Consider the following 12,727-nt stretch of genomic DNA (forward strand, 5'->3'; position numbering starts at 1 on the left):
AATCGGGTTGCAGACGCCTTATCTCGACGTGGTAGTGAGGATACCCCTATCATGGCAGTCTTGTCTTCAACATTTCCACAACTTCTAGATCGTCTAAGGAAATTTTTTTCTTCACCATAGGGGCATGCAATCATTAACAAACATGAATCAGATACTAGTATGAAAAAAAAATATCATTTTTCACAAGGCCTATTATTCTACAAAGGGCAGATCTTTATACCTGATTTGGAGAACCTGAGGTTGTCCCTCATCAGTGAATACCATGATACTCCGGTAGCGGGTCACTCGGGTTGGAAGGCCACCCTTGCCCGAATATCTGCTTCTTGCTCCTGGCCTGGAATCGCTAAGCAGATCAAGGTTTTTGTTCGTCACTGTGTTGTCTGCCAAACTAACAAGTACCTGCCAAAGAAATACCAAGGTCTGTTACAACCACTTCCAATTCCCGAAAAAGTTTGGGAAGATCTGTCAATGGATTTTGTGACACATTTACCACTGTCACATGGCCATACCGTGATTTGGGTGATTGTGGATATACTCACAAAATATGCGCATTTTATAGCACTTCCAACCAAATTTACAGCCGAGAGCCTAGCTCACCGATTTCTTGATGAAATCTGTCGGCTCCACGGAGTTCCAAAGACTATTGTCTCGGACCGTGATAAGCTATTTGTAAGCACCTTCTAGAATGAGCTTTTCAAGCTGTTGGGTACTACACTATGCTACAGTACAGCGTATCATCCGCAATCGGATGGACAGACTGAGGTAGTAAATCGAGGGTTACAGACTTACCTGCGATGTCTCACAGGCTCACATCCGAAAAAGTGGTTCTCCTGCCTTCCTTTGGCTGAATACTGGTACAATACCAGTCATCATTCTTCCATTCAACTCTCCCCTTTTGAAGCCTTGTATGGCCGAGCTCCCCCGGGCCTCAAAGATTACCTGCCCGACACAACAACAAACTCAAAAATTCAGGATACATTGTATATGAGAGCTGAGTTATTATCTACTCTTAAACAACATCTAACACATGCACAAAAGAGGATGAAATCACAAGCTGACACAAAGAGATGTGATATTACCTTCAATCAAGGGGATTGGGTGTTGTTGCGGTTACAACCCTATCGTCAACAAACAGTTTTTCGACGACCTTCCAAAAAGCTCTCTAGACGGTTCTTCGGGCCATTCAAGGTTCTTCGGCGGATCGGTAGTGTGGCATATGAATTAGCATTACCTGACCACTCACGGGTTCACCCCGTCTTTCACGTATCTGCTCTGAAGCGTTTCTATGGTCAACCACCGGAGACCACTGTTCCTTTCACCTCTGACGAAGAGATGGCCCTTTCTGGACCAACAGACCCATCCCCGAACGGAGGACGAGGTGACTCGGTGATGAAAGACACTACCGCACAGGCTGAAAAAGGAAAACAACCACCCCTGGAAATACATTTGGGTGCTTCGGTGAGGAAGAAGAAGAGTAGAGAAGAAGATGCCACGGTGGAGCAAGGTTCACTCCAAAATGTTAGAGATGAAACACCCTTACTGGGTGTGCATGTGGCTGATTCGATGAGTAAGAAAACCAAGGAAGTAAGGAAGAGAAATGAGAAAGGGCGTGAGGCAGAAGGTTTGGAGATGTGGGAAGATTTTTTGGAAGAACAAAGGAAGAAGGGAGAACACGGTGAGAGGATTTTGGCAACAAATAGGGGAAATGAATTGAATGAAAGTAATAATTTTATTAACTCTCCACTCAATTCCCCAAGTACAACACTTCAGGTTCCCAATGTGGCTCCATCTCAACCGTGTGATATGCTACTTCCATCTTGGCCGTCGGATACAATTCTCTCTCCTCAATTAATTAATTACACTGAGTCGTTGCCTTTAATCACTCCCTTGGGCAGTGCGCAGAAACGTGTAGCAGTGGCCAAACAATCTCTGCCATTAATACCAGATTCGAATTTTGAATTTCATTTCATTCCCAACACAGTTTTAGATGACTCTACAAACCTTGTGGACAAGGTTTTTCATGAAGAGATGGGCAATGATAGCAAAATTGAGACAGAAGGCCCAACTCGACCCAAAAGAAACATTCAAAAGTCTAAGTGGCTTGCAGATTACATTGAAGATATTTAAATATGTTCAGTATTTTATTTTAATTAAAAATAGTGGGCCAAGTATGTAAGCCCAGTGTAGGATGTAAACCCTAAAAACTACTTGAAAGGTGTTTATATAGTCAGCTGTTGCTACTGCAGAAAGAATTAATGAAGTAATTATTCAGTATTTTCTTGTTGATTTAGTTGTTGTAATTCCCTGCAGTCTATTTCCCCTAGTCTCTAGAAAATTCCATAACAGTGTTTGTGAGGGGCACCTCCTATTTTTAGAGAGGTTGAGTGGGATGTTTTCCAATGTATATATTTTAATCATGCCGAGCTACTCTGCCTTGTCTTTGCCTATACTAGTCGAGATGCACTACGCCAGAATTGATATTTAACAACGCTCATTCAATAACGTTTATGTGTTGAATGTTGTTAAATGTAAGGCAGAAGAGAATTAACAACATTTATTTAAGCAAGCGTTGTTAGAGGTGTTACCTTTAACGACGCTTATTGAAGGAAGCGCTGTTAAAGATCATACTTCATATATTTAACAACACTTCTTCAATAAGCATTGTTAAATGTGTTATCTTTAACAGCGCTTATTGAAGAAAGCGTTGTTAAAGATGTTATCTTTAACAACGCTTATTGAAGCAAGCACTATTAAAGCTTTATATATTTAACAATATTTCTTCAATAAGCGTTGTTAAACGCTTGTTTTAGTGAGCGAAAATCTTTTCAAATTCAAAAGATTTCTTACCTTTCTTCTTCTCCATAAGTTACATTTTTTTTCTCTTTTGTTTTTAGCTTCTCTCTTTAAGCAAATTATCGATTTTTGGTTGTTCTCTTCTTCAAGCATAAGGTAAATCATTATCTTATTTTAACTCATTTATTTCTCTCTGATCTTTATTTGTTGTGAAGTTATCGATTTTTGGTTTCTCTCTTCAAACATAAGGTAAATCATTATCTTATTTTAGTTCATTTATTTCTTTCTTCACTAATAGTGTGATCTTTATTTGGTGTGAAGTTATGCAGCTATGATGTTGTAGGTTTTTGACTATGGTGAACATTGGAGGAGAAAGAATAAACAATTTGCGTAAGATCTCATTAATCATATGTTATTTTATAATATTGGAATCTGTTAAGGTTAAATGTAGTTGAAGTCGTTGGTGATTTAATAAATCTATTGTAAATGTGGTGGAGTTTGACATGTTTGTCACGTGTTTGATAGAATGTCTGGGATATATATTGTCTTATTTAGAAAGTAGATATTTAACAGTGTTTGCTTCAATGAGCGTCGTTAAATGTCTACTTTCTACAGCGTCACAAAAAATGTTGTTGAATATAACCTTATGTACTATTGCGCTCACATAAAAAACGTCACAAAAGCGCTGTTAAATAACAATTTTAAGCGTTGTTGTTTTGCTATTCTGACGTAGTGATGTTTTAATACAATGAGTCGCCCTATTGTAACTATGACATAATGCTCTTGCCTAGGCGAGTCGCCTTACAATGTCTTTGTTTAGACCGTTGTAGTTGCATATTAGGTCTATTTCTACCACATGATATGGAATAGCTCATAATGCTTAAATGACACATTCAATCCTATAGCAGGGTTATGTGATGTTCTGGCAATGAGAGGGTTTGCAACGTTGTAAGTATTGACTAGATTGCCTTGTCATAGTCGTCTTTTCTCTTAAGTGTGTCGACCATTTGGGTATGATCAATAACCACATGGCCCAATATTATTTCTCTTGTGATGGGCTAGAATCTTAGTGGATAGTCGATTTTAACCGATCCGGACAATGGATGTAATATGGATAAATTAAATAACCAGGAGCAAAATATAGCAAAACCTTATAATATTAATTAATCACTTTTAGTATATATAACAAAATTAATAAGAGGATGAAAGCAATATTTATGGCAAGAGTCGTCACATAAAAGGTCAACCCTATGTTAGTTTGAGAGTTGGATTTTGGAGAAAAATGAAGGTTTGAGAGTCATCTCATAAGGGTATTTCATGGCCCATAAGTCTTCACTTTCCACCCAAAATTCAACTCTCAAACTAACCCTTAAAGATTGCACAAATGTAAAGCCACATATTGTCGAGGCTCCAATTTTTTTATATACACAAGTAATCTTATGTTGATAGTTTTTATAAAAAAATATATTCTCATGGGACAGACAACTCTTGATTTTATTCTTTTTAAATAGGTTATATTATCAATTATAGCACTCTCCAAATAAATTTACTTAATACTTTGTTGGTGATAATGATTATTATATTATCATATAATTGATATGTAATTAAAATAATTAATGACATAATGTGTAACATCTAAGTCGTGACATGTGACCCCTCTAGATTATATTCATATATTCATTGAGTGTGTTACCATTTAAATTAAAATACTCATACATACAATATTTTCTCCCCTAGAGGTGGGGAGTCTCTCGCAACTTGAACTCATACATTCTATCGAGTTGTTATCATTAAATTTGTATGACACCGTTCAAAGTTCATTAAGAAGTTCTTCGAATATTTTGGACTCAAGTCTTATAGAAGTATCATTGAGTGTGAAAAGAAAATGTATTTCACGTCCTTGTGATTTCCATGAATCTTTTTTATTCAAAATTTATTATAAATATATTACATAATTATTAATTTTTACAAATAACACACATTCATTTTTATTTTACCATATAAATTTATTTTGGGCCCTCAATTTTGCTCAGAAGCATACAAATTGTACATAATTAGCTCTTTCTAGATTAGGAGTCCTAACTTTATCCCACACCACGCCCATAAAATATTAAGATCACTCCTAATTACACACCTTGAAAGAAACCAACTTTTTACATAAGGGATATGATAGAATTTGCTTTATTGACATATAAAAGAATCAATAAGAGACGTTTCTTCACTTCAAAGTGAGACATGTTAAATGTCTCAAAGACTTAGACTTTAGATATAGACTATTAAAAAACGCTAATTGAATTGAATAAATTTTCAAGCGAATTATGAAAATATTAATTATACATTTTATATAAATTCAACAACATGTACAATTTAAAATGAAATCCCCATATTTAAACCTAGCTCATGATTATCAATATTTATCATTCCTTTTTGTAGCTCATGAGCACTTTTTTTGGTACCTTGTGAAGTAGTATATGTTGGGAGATCTCTCATCCATAGGATACAACATTTCTTCATGAACTAAGTGAAAGAAGCATAAAAGTGGGTTTTACACCACACATCTTGACCCAAACCTTAAGACATTAGGTCTATGAGTTCATTCACTTATATGTTTTTTAACTCATCCACTTTTGCACAATATGAGACTTATTCATTCAAACTTGGAATACCCAACATCTCCTCCTCAAGTGTGAGTTTCCCTTCGAGTATTGGATAGTGGATACACCAGAGCTCAGCTTTCTATCTACTTGCACAGTCGTTGGCTTATCCTTTCATCAACGGAACACACCACCTTGACCTATTGTCAGGAAGACTTTCGACACAAGGATCTCTCATGGATCTACCGACCACTTGTCGCTTCAATACTTCATTGAGCCGCCGAACCATCAGCTCTGATACCACTTGTTGGGAGATCTTTCATCCATGGGATACAACATTTCTCCATGGGCTAAGTGAAAGAAACATTTCTCCATATACTTCTATGTTCTTTAACTCATCCACTGTTGCACAATGTGAGACTTATTCATTCACACTTGGAATATCCAACACTATATATACAAGTACCCAACTTCATGCATGTTGTCATAATTTACATTAGGGGTGACAAAATTATCTATAATCCAAAATCCATCCAAATCCATTCAAATTAAATCCATCCAAATTCATCCATTAGAACTAATGGATTTAAATGGATATAATTCAATGGATAGTATTGATAATGAATGGATTCAAATTCATCTATTATATCTAATGGATATCTATGGGTATATCTATTTGGATGGATACCCAATCCATCCAAAAAATTAAATTTAAAATAATTTTTTTTCCAATTAATTCAGTATTAATATAAAAAATATCTCTCACCTTTCTAAGAATAATCTCACACACATTATAAAAGTTGAAAATTGCAATTGTGATTTTAAAAAGTGCTTATCAAAAAAGTATAAACAATTTCGGCCTTAGTGCTTTACCCCAACATCATAATACAAAGTATAAATATATCATTTTGATTATTGACTAATATGATAATATAATAACAAAATGAAATATTGTAGGATGATAGATTGTTGGATACAACTTGTGGAAGTCCCAATTATTAAGAGTGTAAGCAGTTCCGGTTTAAACCGTGAAATTGATGAAACTGAACCATAAAATGCGGTTCGGTTCGGTTCGGTTCTCCGGTTCGGTTCAGTTTTTTTATTTGGAACCATTTAAGTTCGGTTCATTAAATTGCGTCAAAAACTGAACCAAACTTTTACACTCCTACCAATTATGTTGCACCAGAGATTCTTGCCAATAAGAATGCTTATTAAAAAACTTCAAAAATTCACATTTTTAAAAGTGCTTATCAAAAAAACATTTTTAAAAGTGTTTGTTAAGGAAATTATTTTTTTTAAATTGATATTTAAAAATGCTTTATTAAATAATAATTTTGAAAATAATTTTTCTTCTTCAAATTGCTTTATTAAAAATGTTTTATTCAAATTAAAAAAGTGGGTTGGATATCCATCCATCTAATCCATTAAAATGAATACATGGATAGAATGAATGGATTTGAATCCATTGTATATGGATAGATTGGATAATTTAAAAATGTGATGTAATGGATTTATATGGATTGATGGATAGTTTTCTATCCATCCATTAGGATCCATATCCAAATCCATCCAAACTCATCCAATTGCCACCCCTAATTTACATATTATCACAAGACTAGTTTAGTTGATATAGTTATGAGATATAGAATATGAAGATATGAGTTCAAAAAATGTTCCTTACACAATTTTATTCATCTCCATCCAAAAATTGCCTATAAAAAGCTATTAATTAATTTTGATGAACCAATGAACGGACGCATTATAAATATGAAGAAAAAATGCACTGCTAGAGACAATTTTAATTTTTCTGCAACATAAATCACGCTTACTAGCGACAAACACTAACCGTGTGTTATGGCTTATGAGCTGAATTTGAGGATATGAAACATATAGGAGAAGTTGATGCATGCAATGAAGTGCTACTTAAGTCTCCGGGAGAGAAGACCATAAATAAAAACTCTTAAACAAAAGCTAAAGACGGTGGATATTTCTGATTAGCACACTAATTTAGAAAGAAAAGAAAAAAATATGGAGAATTTTGAAGTGCCTTCGGTGCTTCTATTATTATCTATACTATATATAAAGCTAAAACATCTTATAACTACTTAATATGGTATAATTTCTTATTGTCTATTTTACCCTTTAATTAACTATTATTACAATGTTTTTATACATAATAAAAAATATTAATAGAAGTTAGAGAAAGTTACATACCTAAAAATATTATATTATCAATGTGGTTTCTTAAAAGAATTACAACTCATTTTCATATTTCTTTTATCACAAAAAATATAATACAATTCTCTTAAATATTTAATACTAGGAAATAAGAATGCAGGTCGGAAAGCACAAAATATTTGTCGACACGCTAATTATTATAATAATAATAATAATAAGTTTTCAGGAAATGTTGGTTCATTTATTAAGGATTTAACACAAGTCAAATTAATGTGAGTTCAAATTTCACCACTAACAAACAACAATGAGTTGATATAGTGGTGTAAGGTTCTACTATATCCCTAAAATCGATAGTTCAATTCCTATGAGCAATACTTGTTGAGAGGTTAATCACAAACTCTTTGGTAGTAAAAAAAATCACCACTAAACATGAAAAACTTAAGTGGTGAATAATCTATAAGAAATGGGGAGATCAAATTCATCTGAAACTATCTCAGTAAACAATGCGTATAAAGGAAAAATGCCCGTTTGAACCAAATATAGACTACAAAAGGAATAGAGTTATAGACATTGGATTATATAGGGGAGTATTTTTGGGCTGATTATAAGTTGCTAGTATCTCTAATGGGCCGAACTAGCCTTCGCGAAAATATGAAATTTAGGGCAAAATAGGTGAAATCATATACAACAGGTAGGAATGAATGAATATCATTTATCCTAATATTTGGTATCCTATGATGTTCCAACCTAATAAAAAAAGTGTCAACTAATTAAAAATATATATTATAAAAACAGAATATAATTTGTTTTTCATTACCTGATATAATATGATTGGATTAGAATACAATGAGACTGAGACATCAAATGTTGAGACAAGTGATTTATCTTCATAATGAACATGCATATAAGTTGAGTTATATAGTCCACCTCCCAAAAAAAATTAGTAGACTTATCTGAAAAGATTGTAATATCTATCTAACATTAGTAGCCATTTTATCATCTACATTTATTAAATTACTTTCTAAAGGATCAACGATGATTAGATATGAATAGTGGATGATATTGTTACAGTGAGCAAAACTCATACATCATTACTTTATACATTTTTTCTGATTCAAAAAACTTAATTTGATATTATATCCAACATGTTATATTTAGAAATAAATACGTTTTATTTGTCAATACTATCTATAATATTTATTTAGAAACAAAATTAATTTTAATTTATTATCAAAATTTATTGACTATCTCCATGTAAATATATTTTTATATAAGCTTTTCAACTTACAAATACTCATGCTATTATATCAGGTTTCACAAGTAATTTTATTTTATTAAAATTAAAATTGAAAAGTCGATTATTATTTATTTTTAAATCTATTCTATTGACTCCCATAATCAACTTCTCTTTCTTTTCTAATACCTTTTCTATTACCCGTCAAGTGTTACTATGGCAGAGTTCTTTAAGCCGTATAAAGACTAACATATTGATAGAAATTTTGTGTCTATAGACCTGCATTCTTATTTCATCTTAGAATTAAAATTTTATTTTTTATATATTTTATCTTAGAGAATTATATCACATTTTTATACTGAGTATACATGATATTATAGTTTTCGTGATAAAAATATGAAAATAAATTATAATATTGTTAAAAATTGTATTAATATTTTAATATTTTTGGTGTATATAACTTACTTTAACTTACATAAATAATTTTAATTGCGTGAAAAAATGTTGTAATTTTAGTTAATTAAAAATATAAAATAGGTAAAAAGAAATAAGACCATAAGGGTAGTTATAAGTAGTTTTTTCTTAATATAATTGAACTGTTACTGTGCAATATTATACGAATGAAGGGAACATGATAGTTTAAAAAAATAAATAATGAACATGATAGTTTTAAAAAATAAATAATGAACATGACAGTTTTAAAAAAATAAATAATGAACATTACAATTTTAAAAATTATTGGAAATTAATTGATAGAATGAGGTTAAAGTGATGGAAATGAACGTAAGAGAATATATTCATGGAACAATAGAATAAATTGCTATAACTGTCTAAACTGTTAGGTATATAATTTTCTAGTGGTAAAGGCAAAATATGGATATAAAAATTATACTCATTCAATTACTAATTTCATAGGCATGTTTTGTAAATTGTCTTTATACAAGAGAACTGATATGACTTAACTTAACACACTCTACATGTATACCACTAATTCATTGAGAGAGTTATTATTTTTTCTTCCACTATCAAAGTATATTATTATACCTTATAAATAATAATTTAATTCTTTTTGGGTATGTAATTATCTCTCCCAATAAGAGTTTTACTCATAGAAATTGAATTTATGACCTTTTGGTAAGTTTAAAAAATTAACGAATCTTATACTACTAGACAAATATCGTGTTGAAGTGAAATATTTATTTGGAAATACCACTTAGTATTGGAGTGGGCTATTTGACACGATTTTGTAAATGGTGATGAATTACTTTAATCTATATCCAAACATCATAAAATGGACCGGACGAGTTCAGTCAATTTAGTGAAATAGACCATAAGATGGTTGCAATGCACAACTCACACTGTTGTTGGACGCAGAACAGGTAAAACAACAGAAGATAGAGCAAGGTGCACATGTGACATGATGTGCAAATGTCTGATTATAAAGATAAGTGTGGGGCCCAATGGAGCCTCAGATATGCTTACTACTCCAAAAAGGGACAACGTGGGACCCTCTCGGTAGCACAAAAAATTACTCCATATACATCATTCTTGTATATTAGAATGTACTAATCAAATGGTATGCTACCAACGAGTTACTGATCTTACAATATAAGATATTATTAGATCTTTAAATGATCCAAAATTAAGAGTTCGATTTTTGGAAGTGATATTTATTAAAAGATGCAACCACAAACTTTGAAAAGAATTAATTCTTTACCCATAAATTAGGGATAAATGGACCAACTAATTTTATGTGTTTTCCTAAGCTCTGTTCTTATGTGTCCTAAAAAAATTATTTATTGTTGTGATTAATTTTATTTTTAACTGCCAATTATTTCAGGTGGTATAAAAGTTTTTAGGAAATTATCCACCATTAATTTTTAATTACAATTGACTTTTAATCATAAATTAAATACTAAGTAATATATTAATTATATATAAATCTTTTTACTAACATTACATAAATATTACACTCATATAAAAAATTCAATTTTTCACATAAATTAATCATTTCCCAAGTCAATAGAAACAATATAAAGGACCCAATCATAGAACTCTCAAACAATCCACAGATTGCACAGAAAACTATACCTAGATTATTGATATTGGCATTAACGGTATCAATTTTTTTTAGAGTAATTATTTATTTTACTCCTTCGTATTTTTGACAATATCAATTTAATACTTCAAAATTTGAAAAATAGTAAAATGTTTTCCAAATTTTTAAATGAGGGTTAAATTAATCCATATTAAGTGTTTTAAAACATACTAAAATGATTATTGACCCATATTTAAAATTTTTGTGGAACATTTGTTGTTTTTAATTTTTGAAGAACCAAACTAGTAAGATTGACAAACATGAGAAATTAAAATGAGTATTTACTCAAAAAATTTATGACTCTTTAACACATCCATTAAATCAAAGCATGAAGAGAATGTATCGAACCACAATTAAATAAAAAGAAACTAAAGCTAAACACAAAAATTCAATTATATAGCTGTTCATGACCAAAACATATATTGTTATTCATTGCTTCCATTTATCATGTATATTTAATTATGTTTCATGGACTTTAGCTTGTTGTATGTGGGACTCTAACCGTGAGAAAAACATTGTACATGTGTCGACTGTATTGTAACATCGGAGAATTATATGTCGTAATTTAATTTTGGTAATTATTAATGTCATAAAATAGAAACACAAAACCTCCTATTAAAACTTAATTAATAGTAAAAATGTAATGAAGTTAATATTAAATAGTATCACATTATTAAGATAATAAGGAATAGCATAATTAATAACAAGGAAAGTAAATAAAAAATTAATGTTTGTCCAATTTCATGAGAAATAATGAAATTAAAAACTACACCTAAAGCTATTATGACAAATTTATAATTAATATCTTGTCATAAACAGAATTTATTTTACAACATTATCAAATCATTCTATTGTGGATCTTAGCTAGTAAAATTACTTACAATAATAGAAATGGTAAGAAAATATAAATCTGAAAAAACATAATGCTAATTAGGGATGGCAACAGGGTGAAACGGGTACAGATAGTGCTTTTCCATATTCATACAAGCACTATTTACAGGTACCCGCACGAGTAGTGGGTATTTACGGATACCTTACGAATTTTTAAGTTTCAATATATATTTATATATTTTATAATAATCAAAACATATAAAATAATCATTACATGAATAATAAAATTTATAGACATATTAAACTTATAATATATTTCAACCATTAAATTTATTATAAAATAATACAAAAATAGATCATATATACTTATAAAATAATAATAATGTAATATATATAAATTATTTAATTGAAAATAAATTTATAAATATGCGAGTATCCGCAATTATCATGATATCCGCTCCTACCCATAACTTATTTTTACGGGTACTCATTACAAGTATTTTAACGGATACCTATGAGGCGGGTATTTTTGTCATCCCTAATACTAATTGTTGCTTATAGTATTATACGTGACATGAAACAAGGGAAAACCAATGCTTGCTGGGCATCTCATCTCAAAAGAATAATAGTAATAGATAGGTCATTAATTGGTGGGTCAATCCCTCAAATCTCCACCTTTAATAAAGTATATCCTTTTATCAGAGTATAATTTATCTTCTTCAGCTAGTAAAAATATGACATGTGCACTATTTTATTTTGTTTTAGAAATATTTTTGTAGAAAATGATTAAGTAAGAGACATGTCATGATTTTAGTGGTTGTAAGGAGATAATTTATCTCCTTATACCAGGAGATACTTTATTCTCATAAAGTATTGATATAGTATTATAAGGTTTATTAGATCCTCAAAATAATCAAAAAAATAAAAATATAATTAATGAGATAACACTTATTGGTAGATTGAAGATATCACATATATTGAAAATAATTAATTCTTTAT

This window comes from Lupinus angustifolius, chromosome LG08 (genome assembly GCF_001865875.1).
Source record: "Lupinus angustifolius cultivar Tanjil chromosome LG08, LupAngTanjil_v1.0, whole genome shotgun sequence".
In the NCBI taxonomy this organism is placed as follows: Eukaryota; Viridiplantae; Streptophyta; class Magnoliopsida; order Fabales; family Fabaceae; genus Lupinus; species Lupinus angustifolius.